This window comes from Nyctereutes procyonoides, unplaced genomic scaffold (genome assembly GCF_905146905.1).
Source record: "Nyctereutes procyonoides isolate TBG_1078 unplaced genomic scaffold, NYPRO_anot_genome, whole genome shotgun sequence".
Classification (NCBI taxonomy): domain Eukaryota; kingdom Metazoa; phylum Chordata; class Mammalia; order Carnivora; family Canidae; genus Nyctereutes; species Nyctereutes procyonoides.
In genome coordinates this window covers 20,429,277-20,449,547 of record NW_026575141.1, presented here as the reverse complement: position 1 = coordinate 20,449,547, position 20,271 = coordinate 20,429,277, and the positions used below count along the sequence as shown (strand labels likewise).

The window sequence follows — 20,271 nt, the reverse complement described above, 5'->3', positions numbered from 1 at the left end:
TTTGAGATAGTGGGGAGGAATTAAAGCTGCAGCACCTGTGAGGCCCCGCTAAGGAGCCAGTGCTCTGCCATCCACTGGTAGGTGCTTTTTTGTTTGTTTGTTTCCATCAGCCACTTTAAGAATTTCCCTTAGGCTACAGAAGTACTGGAATAAGGAGAGCTCAGAGCTCCAGGCCCTCCAGGGAGATTGGCCTTTTGGCCAATTTAATTACAGGACAGATAGGTGAGTAGCACATGACCCCTTGTCAGATAAGGCAGTGGAATAAGGATTGACCCACAGAGGAGGACCCTCAGGCTCTGTTGCTCAAAGATAATGAACTCTTCCAGGCACAGATGATGAGGGCCCATTGCTCCCAAATTTGCAACCAGATATAACCCAAGATCTGGAGGGCAGGTTAGGTTGGAATAATTTTTTTTAAAGATTTTATTTATTTATTCATGAGAGACACACACAGAGAGGCAGACATGGGCAGAGGGAGAAGCAGGCTCCCCGTGGGGAGCCTGATGTGAAACTCCATCCCAGGACCCTGGGACCAGGCCCTGAGTAGCAGGCAGACACTCAACCACTGAGCCATCCAGGTGCCCCAGGTTGGAATAATTTTAAGTGAAATGTCAAGTGCTGTGGATCCAGAGGAAAGAGGGTTGCATTTTGTCTAGAACAGAATGGAATTGGCATCTAAAATCTGTGGCATGTGCGTGGGGAGGGCAGTCAACCAGCTCACCATTCATTAATTCAACACAAATCTGTGGAGCAACAAATTTGTGCAAGGCAACTACCATGTCATTGTTGTGCCCAAGATTGCGAATCGGAGAAACCACCAAGGAGCCTACACCGATGCAAACTATTTTATGAGGCCCACTCACATTGTCAAGTGTCAAGTGTAATCTGCTTTTCTTAAAGTCAACTGATTGTAGAAATTAATCACATCTACAAAATTCCTTCAGAGCAACATCTAGGTGAGTATTTGACCAAACAACTAAACATTGGGGCCTAGACATGTTGACACATAAAATGTAACCATCACAATTACCCTTAGATTAGGAGGTAGAGATCTCATCACTGTGAAGATGAGACTCATTATGGATGTGGTGTCACCAGATATACCTATAAACTGGATTTGGAACTATACATGAACAGTGGTGGTCTTTTCAGGGTAGTGGGAGGACTGGTGGCCTGCTCTTGCTTGCCAGGTCTATATAACCTTCCCTTGGCTCTTCCCATCTCAAGATTGTCCAGAAAAAGCATTGTGCTGCTGCCTAAGCCAGGCCATGTTGCTGCCAATTATTAGCCTTTAAGATTTCTTGGGCTACGGTGCCTGGGTGGCTCAGTGGTTGAGCATCTGCCTTTGGCTCAGGTCATTATCCTGGGATCCTGGGATTGAGTTCTGCATCGGGCTCCCTGCAAGGAGCCTGCTTCTCCCTCTGCCTATGTCTCTGCCTCTCTCTCTGTGTCTCTCATGAATAAATAAAATTTTAAAAATCTTAAAAAAAAAAAAAAACCACTTCCTGGTTGGGCAGTATTCTAGCTAGGATTTCTGCTAGGCCTGTTTGAATGCTGGGAATATAGCAAGTGATGAAATTAAACTACCTAAAGATGTTGGCACTCAAATGACCTAAGTCAGAGCTGAACATTAGAATCATCTGGGGATAAAAAAAAAAAGAATCATCTGGGGATGATAACACATGCCTTGGCCCCACTGCCTGAGATTCTGATTTAATTGTCCAAGGTTGGGATGCTATCATAGTTTTTGAAAAGCTCCCATGGTTGAATCTAATATACAACCAGGTTTGAGAATCACTGGTTATCTTAGATTAGTTACATTCTCCTAGAAGAAACCCCATTTGTCATGTATTTATTAAAGATCTGTTCCAAAGAGAAACCAGTGATACAGTGGGGAAGCAGGACAGGAAAGGGAAAGCAGCTAGGCCAAAGGTTCCATTTCAGGGCAAGACTAAGCCTTAGAGGATCCCACAGGAAGTTATAAAATGTAAATTATGCTTCCAGAGTTTGGTCTTGAGGAAGAGGAGCAGGGCTCCCCTGTTTCCATTTTAGTTAGTCATTAAGCCTCCCAGGGAGAAATGTCCACTCCCTGCATCTTTCTGTACAGAGTGCCAAGTTCAGCCTCAGAAGTTCTCAGGTGAGAGCAGTTAGTAGCAAGTGCTTAGAAACTGGGGGATTGGAGCACAGAGCTGCTAGAAGACATCCAAGGAGGAAGGGAGGGAGGGTAATGGGGCATACACTAAATAAGTGGTTATTACTCCTATTTCTGAATATGTCTTAGTTGCTAGTGATCTGCATGAAGCCACCAGGGGAGCTTGTTATATAAAATTTCTGCTTCAAGGGCTTAAAGGCAGCTTTGATAGCTAATAATACTTAGCAATGTTAAGAACTTTGGAAAGTCTGAGATTTTTTCCCCCTACTTGCAAACCAATGAGATAGCCTGACAGTTTCATGGATGCTGGCAGAAGAAGAGAGATGCCTGGTCAGAGACAAAGAATTGAATTATGATAAGAGCAATAGGCAAAATATTGGCTTCCTGTAATGATTCTGTGAACCCAAATTCCCACAGGGCTAGGTGACAGCTGCACAGGCATTGAGTGTTACAGAGAGGAACTCTGAGTTTGGGGAACCTGCATCTTTTGTTATTGGTGGTTAGCAAAACCTTTGCTCTGGAGGGAGATAATGTCTTTACTTCCCAAGACTATTCACTCCACAAAAGTTCTTGAAAAGGCTGTTGAGTACAAAAGTAGTTTGTGCCTCTGCTTAAAAGATAAGCAAAATATGACAGACCTTTGAAGAATTGTCTCCCAACAGTAGTAAATAGGAGGGATCTTTGGTATTTGCTTTTTTCATTTCTGGTTTTCACTCAAGTAGTTTTGGAGAAAATCTTTTCCCTGATGCACATTTGTGAGTTTTTGGTTTTGTTTTTAACCTCTGTTGATATTAATAATTTTCAGCAATTCTCATAAGCTCTCCCATTTGCTTTTAGGGTTATTCTAAATATCACTAGTTCTTGATATAAGGAGAGGCAACCTACATAACCTCTTTTGGTTTCCATATCTGAAAAGTAAATAAAGTGGTCTAAGTAAGGTTAGACATTCAGTTGGAAGCCTTAAACATATGAGGCGTTTGGGGTAATGGTGATTTTAGTAATACTAATAGGGGAAGAAAAAATACATTAATACCCACCAGAACAACTTAATTTCTTGTAAAACCTCACAGTATCATATATTTGTTATTCACATAATAGATAAAGAAATTGAGACTCAGAGTGATTTGTTCAAGTTCGCAGAGTTACCCAAGAATGTTCCCAGGATTTGATCCAAAATACACTTGAATCCAGGGTTCACTCCCTCCAGTTGCCACATTCTGACTGTATAATGGGATGCTGTCTGATACAAGGTGGTATCCTTGTGATGCTGCCTGAAGAACTAGTGGCTTCGATAGGACGGAAGACTGTTAATATCTTCCCATTTTATGACAGATATTATTGAAGACTAAATTGTTATAAATTGTGTATAATTGAGATGAATTTTCTCCAATTCCCTTATTGAAGCCTATTAAAGGAGCCAGTTGTTTTTAATTGAATTACTGTGAAAAAGGTAGAACATCCTGCCCTATTTATATAAGCCCAGGGCTAATCTATTTCTCACCACCCACTGCCACCTGCACCACACACACACACACACACACACACACACACACACATCCAAAACCAAGCTTATTTTTCAGCCCAAACATAGCAATGTTCTCAAAGTCTACATCACTGGAATGACCCTGACTAGGAAAGTTACTTAGCATGTGTTGAAAGCTGGAAGAAACTTAAAAAACTATAAATACAGTTGGCCCCAACTTTTAAACTATGAAAATCACTTTTTAACATCAGAAAATTGCAACTCCACATGATAATAGCTGTACCTTTTTTTTTGTATTCTATTGATTGAAAAATACGTGAATAAAATCAGTATGAGTTCAGTAAAGCTTTGAAATGAGTTTATATTTTCTTCATCTCAGCAGCATCTATATCCATCTGAAAAGTAATCAGTCATATGTGTGTGAAAAATAGCTAACTTAGAGGGAGCTGGACCAATTGTTAAGGGCCTTGAGAGACCTACAAGAAGATTGAAATTTATTCTGTTGGCAAAATGGAGTCAAAGGGGTTTCAAAGCCAAGTGGTAGAATTCAGTTGATTGCTTTTCTGAAGGATAATTTGGCAGCAATGTGGAGTGCCAAATGGCATATAGAAAGGCCAATAGCAGAAGGTCAATTAGAAGGCAGAAGATGATGTCAGAAGCCACAGTGATGCAGAAATTCCTCTGGCCCCGGCCCCAGAGACTGGGTAATCTGCTGGATCTTGGGCACAGCAGAGAGGACATGGTCAAGAGGATTTCTAAGCTTGGAAAACTGTGTTGGAGGATGAGACCATGAAGGGAATAAAGAATGTCTGAGAAAGAGGCTTTTTATTAATTTATTTGTTTTGGGGGAAGGGTTGGAAAAAGGGAAGATATAGAATTAGATTTTAAATATACTCTCCCAGGACGCGTGGGTGGCTCAGTGGTTTAGCGCCTGCCTACGGCCCAGGGCGTGATCCTGGAGACCCGGGATCGAGTCCCACATCAGGCTACCTGCATGGAGCCTGCTTCTCCCTCTGCCTGTGTCTCTGCCTCTCTCTTCGTGTCTCTCATGAATAAATAAATAAAATCTTAAAAAAAAAAAACTCTCCCTCTTCCTGTATAAAAAATATATATATGTGTGTGTGTGTAAATATATATATTTATATATTATTGAAATATATAAATCATATATAAATATATATGATAATATATAAATACATATATATTTATATATAATCAATCATACATATATGATTGAAATGTATATAAAAATATATAAAGATTGAAAATATATATATATATATAAAGATTGATTACAACCAGATGATGTGCATTAGGCAGCTGTACATATGGATCTACGCTGAGGCAATATGAGCTAAAGCTTCAGATAGCGGGAAACTATTCTCCTGATAGCATAAGTGGGGACCTAGGGAAAGCTTAGTTGTAATCTCAGGGAAAGTGTGTTCTTAACCTCTCTTGGGAAGAAGACAAACTTTCTTCTAGTCAGTACTCATCCTGGCCCTTGTTGAAAGATTTGACATTTCTGGGGATTCTGTTTGTTAATCTAAGTACAACTCCTCCCAGGTGATAAGCCTGAAAGGGCTGCAGGAAGGGTGATTTTAGTTAGAAAGTTAATCTGGGTTCTCTTAGAAGAAGAAACTAACACAAGGTTGTAGTACATGCAGATTATTTGGGAATTTCAGGAAACATTGACATGAAGTGGAGAAGTGAAATGGGGAAGAAAAAGCCGCTAATAAAAGGTAATATTAAGTGAGTTACCATAGTTGGCGACTAGGGCTTAATCCCAACAAAGATTAAGAAAATCTTGCATTCTTGGAAATGTTGCAAAAATTATATGCCCAAGGGATGAGACAGTATGTATATGCCAAATTCTAAGTTATCAGCTGACGATTACGTTTAGGGGTTTTAATTCCTCTGCACTTTTCATCTGCCAGAAGCTTAGAGAGGCCTATTGTGTTTTTGAAATAAAAGTTCTCAGGCACCAACAGGGATATGTTAGCAGTTGGAAGTCACTTGGAGCCCATCAAAAAGTCTGAAGGATAGGAGAGGGCACTGGCTGGGTCGCTACCCACTGTCCTGAGGGAAAAGATTATGCGCACAGGCAGCAGAAAGCCACACTTAGACCTCCAAGAGTTTAATACTAACATCAGCAGGAAACACAGAAACAATGCAATCTTAACTGAACAGGAAGGGAAAGTGTCACTGTAGCCCAACTTACTGGGCTAATGTGGTTAGCAGAAGCTGGAGAAGATATATGATGGAGCTTCATTGCTCTGGCCCCAGAGTGCTATTATTACCAAAATCAGGAATCCAATCCTTCTGTAAAATAGTAGTTTATATCAGGAGGGAGCAAAATTTCTATAGAGGGCCATTAATAATATTCTGGGCTTTGTATGGTCTCTGCCACAGCTCTGCTATTGTACTATAAAATGGGCAAGGCTGTGTTCCAGCAAAAACTTTATTTTTGTACACAAATTTGAATTTCATGCAATTTTGATTTATAATGAACATTAATCTTCTTTTGTTATTTTTCAACCATCTAAAAATGTAAAAACCATCCTCTACTTCTAGGTCATACAAAAATAGATGGGGATCAAATTTGGCTCAGGGGCCATAGTTTGCTAACCCCTGCTGTAGAAATGAAGGCAAATGAATACTTTCCCCTGTGAAAACTTGAAGCCCTTGGTCACTTAAATATCCATTTTGATGTCTAAATAATGCTGCTGTGAACATTCATGTACAAGTTATTGTGTAAACACATATTGTGTTTTCAAGCCTCTTGGATTATACCTAGAAGTGGAATTGTTGGACTAAAGGATAATTTTAGGTCTAACTTCTTGAGGAACTGCCGAATCAATAGAAAGTTTTAAATTCCCATGTCATGACTGCCATCTGGCTGATAGTATCTGTAAAACATAGTTAATTGAAAGAAGTATTCTGATTTTGGAGAGGTTAAATTTTGGGGGAAAATTTTAGAATTGATGTAAAAGTATATAATATTTGACTCCTGTTGTTTTTTTCTTTTTAAACTTATTTAAGTTAAATTAGTTAACATATAGTATATCATTAGTTTCTAATATAGAGTTCAGTTATTTATCTGTTGCATATAACAGTGCTCATTTCATCAAGTGCCCTCCTTAAATGCCCATCACTCAGTTACCCCTCCCCTTACTCTCCTCACCTCCCACAACCCTCAGTTAGTTTATTTATTTATTTATTTATTTATTTATTTATTTATTTATTTATTTATTTATGAGAGACAGAGAGAAAGAGAGAGGGAGAGGCAGAGACATAGGCAGAGGGAGAAGCAGGCTCCATGCAGGATGCCTGATGCAGGACTTGATCTCAGGACTCCAGGATCATGCCCTGAGCCGAAGGCAGACATTCAACTGCTGAGCCACCTAGGCATCCCCCTCAGTTTCCTACAGTTAAGAGTCTCTTGATTTGTCTCTCTCTCTGATTTTGTCTTATTTTATTGATTCCTGTTGTTAATTGAGGAAAGAAAGCAATAGTAAATCTTGTGGGCACAAGCATTTTGGCTCACAAAGCATGTATAATTTCTTACTATAATTTATGATATTGGAATTTCTTTTTTATTTTATAAATTAATTTTTATTGGTGTTCAATTTACCAACATACAGAATAACACCCAGTGCTCATCCCATCAAGTGTACCCCTCAGTGCCCGTCACCCATTCACCCCCACCCCCCGCCCTCCTCCCCCTCCACCACCCCTAGTTCATTTCCCAGAGTTAGAAGTCTTTATGTTCTGTCTCCCTTTCTGATATTTCTCACACATTTCTTCTCCCTTCCCTTATATTCCCTTTCACTATTATTCATATTCCCCAAATGAATGAGAACATACACTGTTTGTCCTTCTCCGGTTACTGTGGCCAAGTTCAAAAAGGGTGTTGCCTGAGTTCTCCTCTGGGATTTTGATGGAATCTTGTCTCACATTTAGATCTTTCATCTATTTTGAGTTTATCTTTGTGTATGGTGCAAGAGAGTGGTCCAGTTTCATTCTTCTGCATGTGGATGTCCAATTTTCCCAGCACCATTTATTGAAGAGACTGTCTTTCTTCCAGTGGATCGTCTTTCCTCCTTTATCGAATATTAGTTGACCATAAAGTTCAGGGTCCACTTCTGGGTTCTCTATTCTGTTCCATTGATCTATGTGTCTGTTTTTGTGCCAGTACCACACTGTCTTGATGAACACAGCTTTGTAGTACAACCTGAAATCTGGCATTGTGATGCCCCCAGATATGGTTTTCTTTTTTAAAATTCCCCTGGCTGTTTGGGGTCTTTTCTGATTCCACACAAATCTTAAAATAATTTGTTCTAAGTCTCTGAAGAAAGTCCATGGTATTTTGATAGGGATTGCATTATACGTGTAAATTGCCCTGGGTAACATTGACATTTTCACAATATTAATTCTGCCAATCCATGAGCATGGAATATTTTTCCATCTCTTTGTGTCTTCCTCAATTTCTTTCAGAAGTGTTCTATAGTTTTTAGGGTATATTTTGAGAACCATTTGAATGGTAAATGGTTCTCCAACCTTTTATTTTCAGGTTGTAGGTGTCCTTCTGTCTAAAATGAGTCTCTTGTAGACAGCAAATAGATGGGTCCTGCTTTTTTATCCAGTCTGAAACCCTGCGCCTTTTGATGGGGTCATTAAGCCCATTCACGTTCAGAGTTACTATTGACAGATATGAGTTTAGTGTCATCATGATATCTATTTAGTCCTTGTTTTTGTGGATTGTTCCACTGAACTTCTTCTTAAAGGGGAGTTTTAAGAGTCCCCCTTAAAATTTCTTGCAGAGCTGGTTTGGAGGTCACATATTCTTTCAGTTCCTGCCTGTCTTGGAAGCTCTTTATCTCTCCTTCCATTTTGAATGAGAGCCTTGCTGGATAAAGTATTCTTGGTTGCATGTTCTTCTCATTTAGGACCCTGAATATATCCTGCCAGCCCTTTCTGGCCTGCCAGGTCTCTGTGGAGAGGTCTGCTGTTACCCTAATATTCCTCCCCATGAAAGTCAGGGACTTCTTGTCTCTTGCTGCTTTAAGGATCTTCTCTTTATCTTTGGAATTTGCAAGCTTCACTATTAGATGTCGAGGTGTTGAACGGTTTTTATTGATTTTAGGGGGGGATCTCTCTATTTCCTGGATCTGAATGCCTGTTTCCCTTCCCAGATTGGGAAAGTTTTCAGCTAGGATTTGTTCAAATACATATTCTGGCCCTCTGTCCCTTTCGGCGCCCTCGGGAACCCCAATTAAACGTAGGTTTTTCTTCCTTAGGTGTCATTTATTTCCCTTAATCTGTCTTCATGGTCCTTTAATTGTTTGTCTCTTTTTTCCTCAGTTTCCCTCTTTGCCATTAACTTGTCTTCTATGTCACTCACTCGTTCTTCCACCTCGTTAACCCTCGTCGTTAGGACTTCTAGTTTGGATTGCATCTCATTCAATTGATTTTTAATTTCTGCCTGATTGGATCTAAATTCTGCAGTCATGAAGTCTCGTGAGTCCTTAATGCTTTTTTCTAGAGCCACCAGTAGCTGTAGAATAGTGCTTCTGAATTGGCTTTCTGACATTGAAGTGTAATCCAGATTTTGTAACTCTGTGGGAGAGAGGGCTGTTTCTGATTCTTTCTTTTGAGGTGAGGTTTTCCTTCTAGTCATTTTGCTCAGTGCAGAGTGGCCAAAAACAAGTTGTATTGGAACACGGGGGAGTATCTTCTGATTCTGTAGACTTTAAGTCCCTTGACTTCCCTGGAACTGGTCCGTCCAGCTGGTCTTCTGGGGGAGGGGCCTGCTGTGCTGATTTTCAGGTGTTAGCACTTGGGGGAGCTGCTCTGCCCCTGCCTGCTGCAGGGCTCAGCGGGGGTTGTTTACCCCGTGAGGCCCCAGGAGGAACAGCCGCAGTTGCTATGGCAACTCTGGAAGCCTGGATTCAGCCTCCGCAGGAACTACGGGGCTCGGGGCTCTCGGTCTCCGTCCGCAGGGCCTGGAGGCTCCGGGGCGGGGCCGCTGATCTGCTCAGCTCGGGGCAGGAGCGTCCTCGCTGTCCTGGGCCCTCCCGGCCTCTGCCTGTCCCGGGGGAGGCCGGATCCTGGGCTGTGTCCCGGCGCCCTGTGCTCCGGGGCCTGCGCTGTGGATTCGCGCTCCCGCCCCGCAGCCCCCTCCGCGGAGCCGCCGCCCGAGCCCCTCCGAGCTGCTCCGGCGCCCGCCGTGCGCGCTGCAGCCCTTAGGGAGCTCGGCGCACTCTCCCGGGGCGCAGGTGTCTGTTAGTGTCCCCGGGAGCCCGAGGGCATCCCCGCCCTCCTGGGTCCTGCTCCAACTCCCTGCGAGCCCCTTTCCGCCCGCCGGGAAGGTTGGTGCAGCTCCTGCTCCTCCGGGACGGGGCTCTCCTGTCCTGGGGACACTCGCCCCGGCCTCAGCCCGGCTCCTCGCGGGGCCCCTCCCCCTCGGAGGCCTTTTGTTCTTTATTTCTTTTTCCCCGTCTTCCTACCTTGATAGAAGCGCGAACTCTTCTCACTGTAGCGTTCCAGCTGGTCTCTCTTTACATCTCAGGCCGAATTCGTAGATTTTCAGGATGGTTTGAAGGTTATCTAGGTAATTTGGTGGGGACAGGTGATTTGGGGACCCTGCTCTTCCGCCATCTTGCCCCTCCCCCCCGATATTGGAATTTCAATTTACGTATCAAAATTAGTTTAATCAGCACGAGTGTAATTATGGATCATATCAAATCTATTCTGGAAAGATGATTTTTGGATGCATAAACAAATTTCAGATTTTGAGGTCTTCAAGAGATATTACATTCCTTCAGGCCGTGTTTGGGTGGCCGTCCAATTAGCCTAGCCTAGACCTCACCTCTCTGCCCAGCTGTGTGCCCTTCGAACTGCTTTCCACTTTAAGAGGTAAAGAAAGAATGAACAATGAAGTAGAGACCTGCATAGATTGCTTTTTCTAAAATTTTGGAGCTGAAGGCAAGTAGATAATATGAGAGGTTTTTGTCCCTAAGTTAGCTGAGTGACAACAGGTCCAGGAGGAATGGGACCTGGAGGATTGGTAGGGGGTAGCTGAGGTAGTCACCAGTGTTGGTGGAAGTGAGAGATCTGCATGGGGCAGAACAACACTTTCCTCTGAAGAGACAATGGAGCCTGAGTGGGTAAACCAGTGATATTTAATTTTGGAGGTACAGCAGTAGAGAATCTGTCTGGACTATTGTGTGCTTTCATAGGGGCATGTTTGAACTGTCCTTCAAAACTGGAATATCCACTGAGGTTGAATAGTGAAGATGAAGTGGTTGGTTAGACCTTAAGGATAGAAAATATTTTTCATGCACATGTTGTGGTAATGAGTTCTGAAGAGGACAAAGGAAGAGAGATTCTGGAGTAAGCATGGCTGGTTGACCACTTAAGGTCATGAGTGGGTCCCAAAGGTCTTTAGGAATCAAGATTAGAGCAGCAGAACTTTGGGTGCCTGGGAATATCTTTGTAATGTAAGTGCCTCAGGTGATTATATTCTAGAGAAAAAAATTCTTAGATATGATGTGATAGAGTCTGTTTGGAGGCAGGAGTATTGCCCTAATTAGCATGGCTGCATAGCAACCCATCCTAGAGATTTACTGGTTTAATACCGATTTTGCTCACAAATCTGCAATGTGTGCAGTGCTCATGTCTGCTCTATGACTACAGCAGCTTGAAGGCTGGGGCTGAAATCCTCTGAAGGTTCTTTTACTCACATGTCTGGCAGTTGATGCTAGGAAGACTCAGATAGGAGGGGGCAACCATATCTGGGGCTCCTTCAGCAGCTCAATCTTTATGTGTCCTCTAAATGAAATCTCTTTAGCTTTGGCAGTTTCAGAGTAGCCAGACTTTCCATACGTCAGCTCCCAAGGAAAGCATCCCCAGAGCTTCCTTTGCTTTCAGATCTTAGAGAATTTCCTCAGCTACCATTATTCCATAGCTGCAAATCTTGAGGCCAAAGATAGATTCTTTTGCATAGTAATTTTGGGTTTATGTGGGAGTATGTGGAGGCATTAGGTGGGGAAGGAGGTAATGCTAGCTTAAGTGCTATTGATTAGTAGGAACTGAGTTCATTCTCAGTAGCACAATTTAAGGGACTTTAAAATGTCTCTAGCACATATGACTTCCAATCAGTGGATGGGGCAGGAGTCAGGAAAAAATATTTAGTAATAATATTATATGATAATTTATTACTGTTAACATGACCATTTGTTTTTCTATTATATCCTGTAATAGAAAAGGGAAGATGAAACTGGTTTCTACCCTAGTGAAACCACCTACATAAGCTAGTCTCATACTACAGGAACAATACATTGGGATAGGAGTTAAGTAGATTTGGGTTTACATGTGGGATAAACAGTGAGCAACCCTTTGAACTCAGACGGTTGTGCCTTTGAACCTCAAGTCCCTCACTAAAAATAATTTTTAAAAGGAATAAAGTACTTAAAAAGAGATAATATGGAACTTAGATAAATTTGGTCTCTTGAAGATTAACAAATAGTATTTTTCCTCCTTAAGGGTGCCGTATGTCATTAGCTCTCATTTATTTAGTGCTTTGAAGTTTAGGGCTAAAAGAAATATTACCAGTGTATTAATTAGGATTTGAAGTTTGGCAAGCATGGAAATCTCAGGAGGGAATGCAAGTGGCTTGAGGCTTGAGCTCAGAGTCTTTCCTAATTTCCTAGCTGTGCTTTCTACTCTATGGATAGAGAGCCTATCCTAGCAATTAAATATAATGAAAAATCAACATTGAAGTGAACTGCATACATTTGTGAGTCTTCTCAGTGCTGATGAGTGCAGTGGTACTTTAGTTTCTTTTCTGTATTAGAAGATATTTCTGATTTGGTAGACACAAAGTTGTAAACTACATAAAATCTTGCTGCAGTTGGGCTGGGTTAGCAGCTGAAATAAAAGGTTGAGGCGGCAAAGGGAGAGGGGTATTGATTTTGCCTAGGGGTAAAAGGGAAAGCTTCACTAAATCCATTCTATGCATACTGAAAAGAGGTCTACTATTCTAGCCATTCCTCTGGAGTCACCACTCATCAGTTAGGCAAATGTTAAAGGAACAAACTTTACCAGCAACATGTTTAATTTGGTCAGAGGAAAAGAAGGCAAGTAGTGTGGCAAACAGTTAACAACCAAGCGGGCTTGTGGTAAGATAAGAGAATAATGGCCAGAATAGGTGATAATTTCCTCATTAGCCTGTTAGTTCCAGGGGGCAGAAAATTTCATCTGTTTTGTTCCCGGTGTCCCCAGGGCTCAGAACTGTTTTTTTTTTTTTTTTATGATAGTCACACAGAGAGAGAGAGAGGCAGAGACACAGGCAGAGGGAGAAGCAGGCTCCATGCACCGGGAGCCCGACGTGGGATTCGATCCCGGGTCTCCAGGATCGCCCTCTGGGCCAAAGGCAGGCGCCAAACTGCTGCACCACCCAGGGATCCCTCTCAGAACTGTTCTTGACACAAGATAAGGTATGAATAAGTAGTTGTTGAATGAATGAATATCCTTATAAGAGATAGAAACAAATAATAAGATACTGGCATTTGCAGGAGATTAAACCAGACAATCACCAAATGGTAGAAAAAGGCAATCCCTCCTTTTTCTCTGTAGAAGTGAGAAACCAGCAGCCAAGATTTCTAATGATTTTCTGACAGCATGACTTGCGAATCTAGCTTAATATGCCCATTTCTATTTTCTTTCCCCCAACTTCTAGTTTATTTTTCATGAGCAAAATACTTTTTATAAAAAATTTTAATTCCAATATAGTTAACATAAAATGTTAGTTTCAGATGCACAATATAGTGATACAACAATTTTATATACTACCCAGCACTCATCATAAGTGTACCTCATCACCCCATTCACCCCTCACCTCTGGTAACTACCTGCCTATTCTCTGTAGAGAAAAGTATTTCTTGGTTTGTCTCCCCCCACCCCCTGCCTTTGTTCATTTGTTTTGTTTCTAAAATTCCACATAAGAGTGAAATTAGGGACGCCTGGGGTGGCTCAGCGGCTGAGCATCTCTGCCTTTGGCTCAGGGCGTGATCCCACATCCGGCTTCCCGCATGGAACCTGCTTCTGTCTCTGCCTTCTCTTTCTGTGTGTCTCTCATGGACAAATAAATAAAATCTTTTTTTTTTTTTTAAAGAATGGAATCATACAATATTTTTCTCTGATTTTTTTTAAAAAAGATTTTATTTATTTATTCATGAGAGACAACACAGAGAGAGGGACAGAGACACAAGCAGAGGGAGAAGCAGACTCCTCGCAGGGAGCCCGATATGAGATTCAATCTTGGAACTCCAGGATCACACCCTGAGCCGAAGGCAGATGCTCAAGCACTGAGCCACCCGGTCGTTCCATCTTTCTCGGATTTATTTTGCTTAGCACTATACTCTTTAGTTCCATCCATGTCATTGTACATGTTAGGATTTCATTCTTTTAATGGCTGAATAATATCCCATTTATCTTTAAATCCATTCTTTATCCATTCATCTATTGATGGACACTTGGGCTGCCTCCATAATTTAGGTATTGTGAATAATGCTGTAATAAACATAGGGGTGCGTATATCATTTTGAAAGAGTTTTTTGTATTTTTGTGGTGAATCCCCAGTAGTAAGATTAATGGATTGTAGGGTAGTTCTATTAAATTAATTAATTAATTATAAAAATATTTTATTTATGTATTCATGAGAGACCAGAGAGGGGAGTGGGGGCAGAGACACAGGCAAAGGGAGAAGCAGGCTCCATGCAGGGAGCCCCATGTGGGACCCAATCCGGGGTCTCCAGGATCACACCCTGGGCCAAAGGTGGCACTAAACTGCTGAGCCACCCCGGTTGCCCAAGGGTAGTTCTATTTTAAACTTTTTGAGGAACCTCTATACTGTTTTCCAGAGTGGCTGCTGCACCAGGTTGCATTACCACCAATAGTGCTTGAGGATTCCTTTTTCTCCATATCCTTGCCAACACTTGTTTCTTGTGTTTTTTATTTTAGCTATTCTGACAGATGTGAAGTGATATCTCCTTGTAGTTTCGATTTGCATTTCCCTGATGATAAATGATGTTGAACATCTCTTCATGTGTCTGTTTGGCCATCTGGATGTCTTTGGAAAAATGTCTGTTCATGTCTTCTGCCCATTTTAAATAAGATTATTATTATTATTTGGTGTTGGGTTGTATAAGTTCTTTATGTATTTTTGATACTACTAGCGCTTTATCAGATATGCTATTTGCAACTATCTTCTCCCATTCAGTAGGGTGCCTTTTAGTTTTGTTGACTGTTTCCTTCACTGTACAGAAGCTTTATATTTTGATGTAGTCCCAATAGTTTAGTTTTGCTTTTGTTTCCCTTGCCTCAGGAGACATATATTTTGGTACAACCAATGTCAGAAAAATTAATGCTTGTGTTATCTTCTAGATTTGAAAAAAAAATTATTTAAACTCAATTTAGTCAATGTATATTGTATTATTAGTTTCAGGGGTAGAATTTAGTGACTCATCAGGGGCATGTAACACCAGTACTCATTACATCAATTGTGCTCCTTAATGCCTATCACCCAATTACCCCATCTCCCCACCTACTTACCCTCCAGCAACCCTCAGTTTGTCCCCTATAGTTAGGGGTCTCTTATGATTTGTTTCCCTCTCTGTTTTTATCTTATTTTATTTTTACTTCTCTTCCTCTATGTTCATCTGTTTTGTTTCTTAAATTCCACATATGAGTGAAATCATATGGTATTTGTCTTTCTCTGACTAATCTTGCTTAGTAAAATATTCTCTAGTTTCATCCACATCATTGCAAATGGCAAGATTTCATTCTTTTTAACGGTTGAGTAATATTCCATTGTATATATATGTGTGTGTGTATATATATATATGTTTGTGTATATATATATATATATGCCTTATCTTCTTTATTCATTCTTCAGTCAATGGACATCTGGGCTCTTTCCATATTTTAGCTGTTATGGACATTGCCCCTCTAAACATTGGGGTGTACGTACCCCTTCAAATCACTGTTTTTGTATTCTTTGGATAAATACCTAGTAGTACAATTGTTGTGTTGTAGGGTAGTTCTGTTTTTAACTTTTTGAGGAACCTCCATACTGTTTTTCAGAGTGGCTGCCCCCATTTGCATTCCCACCAACAGGTTAAGACAGTTCTCCTTTCTGTGCATCCTCAACAACATCTGTTGTTTCCTGAGTTGTTAATTTTAGCCATTTTGACAGTGTAAGGTGCTATCTCATTGTGGCTTTGATTTGTGTTTCTTTGATGCCAAGTGATGTGGAGCATTTTTTCATGTGTCTGTTAGCCATCTGGATGTCTTCTTTGCAAAATGTCTGTTCATGTTTTCTGCCCATTTCTTGCCTAGGTTTTTGGTTTTATTCGGTGTTGAGTTTGGTAAGTTATTTACAGATTTTGGATACTAGCCCCCTATGTCACTTACGAATATCTTCTCCCCTTCTGTAGATTGCCTTTTAGTTTTTATTGATTATTTCCTGTACTGTGCAAAAGCTTTTTATACTGATAAAATTCCAATAGTTCATTTTTGCTTCTGTTTCCCTTGCTTCTGCAGATGTGTCTAGCAAGAAATTACCGCAGCCCAGGTCAAAGAGGTTACTGCCTATGTTCTCCTCTAGGGTTTTGATGGATTCCTGTCTTACATTTAGGTCTTTCATTACCTTTGAATTTATTTTTGTGCATGATGTAAGAAACTGGCCCAGTTTCATTCTGCATGTGGCTGTCCAATTTTCCCAACACCATCTGTGGAAGAGATATATTTCCCATTGCATATTCTTGCCTCTTTTGTTGAAGATTAATTGACCAAATAATCAGGGGGTTGTTTCTGGGCTTTCTATTCTGTTCCATTGATCTATGTGTATATTTTTGCGCCAGTACTAGATAGTTTTGATTACTACAGATTTGTAGTATAACTGAAAACCTGGAAAACATGGCTGTAGCTTTGCTTTTCTTCTTCAAGATTGTTTTGGAAATTTGGAGTCTTCTGTGGTTCCATACAAATTTTAGGATTATTTGTTCCAGTTCTGTGAAAAATGCTGTTGGTATTTTGATAGGAACTTTTTAAATCTGTAGATTGCTTTGAGCAGTATGGACATTTTGACAATATTTGTTCTTCTAATCCATGAGCATGGAAAATCTTTCTATTTGTGTCTTCTTTAATTTCTTTCATCAGCATTTTATAGTTTTTAGAGTTCTTTCACCTCCTTGGTTAAGTTTATTCCTAGGAATTTTATTATTTTTGGTGAAATTATAAATGGGATTACTTTTTAAGTTTCTCTTCCTATTGTTTCATTATTAGTGTATGGAAATGCAATGGATTTCTGTATGTTGGTTTTACATCCTATGGCCTTATGGAATTCATTTATCAGTTTTAGCAGTTTCTTGGTAGAATGTTTAGGGTTTTCTATATGTTAGTATCATGTCATTGGCAAATAGTGGAAGTTTTACTTCTTCCTTACCAATTTGGGTGCCTTTTCTTTTTGTTGTCTGATTGCTGTGGGCAGGACTTCCAGTACTATATTGAATGAAATTGGTGAGTGTGGACATCCTTGTTCCTGATGTTAAGGGGAAAACTCAGTTCTTCTCCATTAAGTATGGTGTTAGCTGTGGGTTTTTCATATGTGGCCTTTATTACATTGAAATATGTTCCCTCTAAACTTACTTTGCTGAGGGTTTTTATTATGAATGAATGCCGTACTTTGTTAAATACTTTTTCTACATCTACTGAAATGATCATTTTTTAAAATTCTTTTATTGATGTGATGTATGATGTTGATTGATTGTGAATATTGAATCATGCTTGCATCCCAGGAATAAATCCCACTTCATTGTGGTGAATGAGTTTTTAAATATATTGTTAGGTTCAGTTTGCTAGTATTTTACTGAGGATTTTAACATCCATATTCATCAGAGATATTGACCTGTAGTTCTCTTTTGTTTTTTGTGGTATCTTTATCTGGCTTTAGTATCAGGGTAATGCAGGTCTTGCAGAATGAATTTGGAAGTTTTCCTTCCTTTACTATTTTTTTTTGAATATTTTGAGAAGAGTAGGTATTACTCTTCTTTAAATGTTTGGTAGACTACACCTGTGAAGTCGTCTACCCAGATTTTTTTTTTTGTGGTTGATTTCTAGTATTATAGCATTGTGGTCAGAAAAAGATGGATGGTATGACTTCAGTCTGTTGGTTGGCAGTTTTTTGATTACTGTTACATTGGCCATTGCTGGTAATCAATGCATTCAAAAATTTTTTTTTTGTATTCAAATTTTCTATTTGTTTCTGATTCAGTTTTGGGAGGCTATATATTTCCAGGAATTTATCCATTTCTTCTGAGTTGTTCAAGTTGTTGGCATATAATTTTTCATAATATTATAATTGTTTATATTTCTGGGGTATCAGTTATTATTTCTCCCCTTTCATTTCTAATTTTGTTTATTGGAGTGCTCCCCCCCCCCTTTTTTTTTATAAGTCTGGCTAAAGGCTTATCAATTTTGTTGATCTTTTCAAAGAACCATCTCTTGGGGCACCTAGGTGGCTTGGTGGTTGAGCATCTGCCTTTGACTCAGGTCATGATCCCGCGATTCTGGGATCAAGTGCTGCATTGGGCTCCCCACAGGGAGGCTGCTTCTCTCTCTGCCTATGTCTCTGCCTCTCTCTCTGTGTCTCTCATGAATAAATAAATAAAATCTTTTTAAAAAAAGAAAACAAAAAAAGAGCCAGCTCTTGGTTTCTTGATCTGTTCCATTGGTTTTTTATTTTCTATTTCATTATTTCTACTCTAGTCTTTATTATTTCCTTTCTTCTGCTGTTTTTGGGCTTATTTATTGTTCTTTTTCTAGATTCTTGAGATGTAAGTTTAGGTTGTTTGAGGTTTTTCTTGCTTCCTGAGGTAGGCCTGTATTGCTATAACATTTCCTCTTAGAACAGTTTTTGCTGCATCCCAAAGATTTTGGACTGTTGTGTTTTCATTGTCTCTATGCACTTTTTAACTTTCCTCTTTTATTTGTTGGTTAACCCATTTTTTTGTTTAGTAGCATGCAATTGACTCTCCATATACTTGTGTTTTGTCCAGATTTTTTTTTGTAGTTGATTTCTATCTTTTTTAAAGATTTTATTTATCTATTCATGAGAGACACAGAAAGAGGCAGAGATATAGGCAAAGGGAGAAGAAGCAAACTCCATGCAAGGAGACCAATGTGGGACTTGATCCTGGGAATCCAGGATCACGCCCTGAGCCAAAGGCAGATGCTCAACCGCTGAGCCACCCAGGTGTCCTAGATTTCTAGTTTTATAGTATTGTGGTCAGAGAGATGCATGGTATGACTTCAATCTTTTTAAATTTGTTGGGGCTTAATTTATGGCCTTATATGTGATCCATTCTGGAGAATGTTCCATGTGCACTTGAAAAGAATGTGTGTTCTGCTGTTTTAGGATGGAATATTCTGAAAACTTCTGTTAGATTCATTTGGTCCACTGTGTCATTCAAAGCCACTGTTTCTTTGTTGATTTTCTGTTTGGATGATCTACCCACTGATGTGAGTGGGGTGTTAAAGTCCCCTAGATTATAGTATTACTATTTTTTACTTCCTTTATATTTGTTGATAGCTGCTGTATGTTTTTAGGTGCTCCTATGTTGGGTGCATAAATGTTTACAATGTTATATCTTCTTGTTAAATAGTTCCCTTTATGTAGTGTCCTTCTTTGTCCCTTGTTACAGTCTTTGTTTTAAAGTCTATTTTGTCTGAAATAGGTATTGCTGCCCTGGTTTTCTTTTCACATCTATTTGCATGATTAATGCTTTTTCATCCCTTCAACTTTCAACTGCATGTGTCTTTAGGTCTGAAATGAGTCTCCTGTAGGAAGCATATAAATGGGTATTGTTTTTTGTTTTTTTTTTTTTTGTCATCCTGTGTCTTTTTTTTTTCATCATCCTGTGTCTTTTGATTGGAGCTTTTAGTCCATTTACATTCAAAGTAATTATTGATAGTTACATACTTATTTATATGTAGTACTTGTTTTTTTTATCATTTTTGTAGTTCTTCTCTACTCTTTTCTTCTCCTGCTCTCTTCTCTCATGGTTTGTGGGCTTTCTTTAGTGATATACTTAGATTCCTTTCTCTTTATTCTTTGCATATCTATTACAGTTTTTTAAATTCGTGGTTATCATTAGGTTTATATATAACATCTCATGCATAAAGGAGTCTATATGAAGTTGATGATCATGTCTAATGGCACTAAATTTTTAGTTCTCTCACACCCATGTTTTAGGTACATAGTATCACATTTTAGATCCTTTTATGTTGTGAATCTCTCCACTGATTTTTATAGGTATATCTTATTTTACTGTTTTTATACTTCCTTTCTTTTCTTACTCCTGCTTATGTGGTTTTTCCTTTCCACTCAAAGAGTCCTCTTTAACATTTCTTGTATGGCTAGTTTAGCAGTGATGAATTCCTTTAACTTTTTTTTTTTTTTTTTGTCTGGGAAAGTCCATCCCTTTTTCCATTCTGAATGATAGCCTTGCTGGGTAGAGTATTCTCAGTTAAAGCTTTTTCTCTTTCAGTGCTTTGAATATATCATACCATTCTC

The 20,271-nt window shown here is 39.7% G+C and overlaps 1 protein-coding gene across 5 annotated transcripts in view; it reads left to right on the top strand.

Annotated features, from left to right (window-relative positions):
• The window catches only part of ASNS (asparagine synthetase (glutamine-hydrolyzing)), a 153,882-nt gene that overhangs the window by 76,024 nt on the left and 57,587 nt on the right, over positions 1-20,271 (top strand). For 2 of the 5 annotated variants that reach the window (XM_055307306.1, XM_055307305.1), the window contains exon 1: positions 12,995-13,132. The exons of 2 other annotated variants lie outside the window; for them this stretch is intronic. The gene's annotated coding sequence lies outside the window, so the exon portion shown is untranslated. Of the gene's footprint in view, positions 1-12,952; positions 13,133-20,271 lie in introns of those variants that run through there. One more of the 5 variants, XM_055307307.1, reaches the window with a different exon arrangement.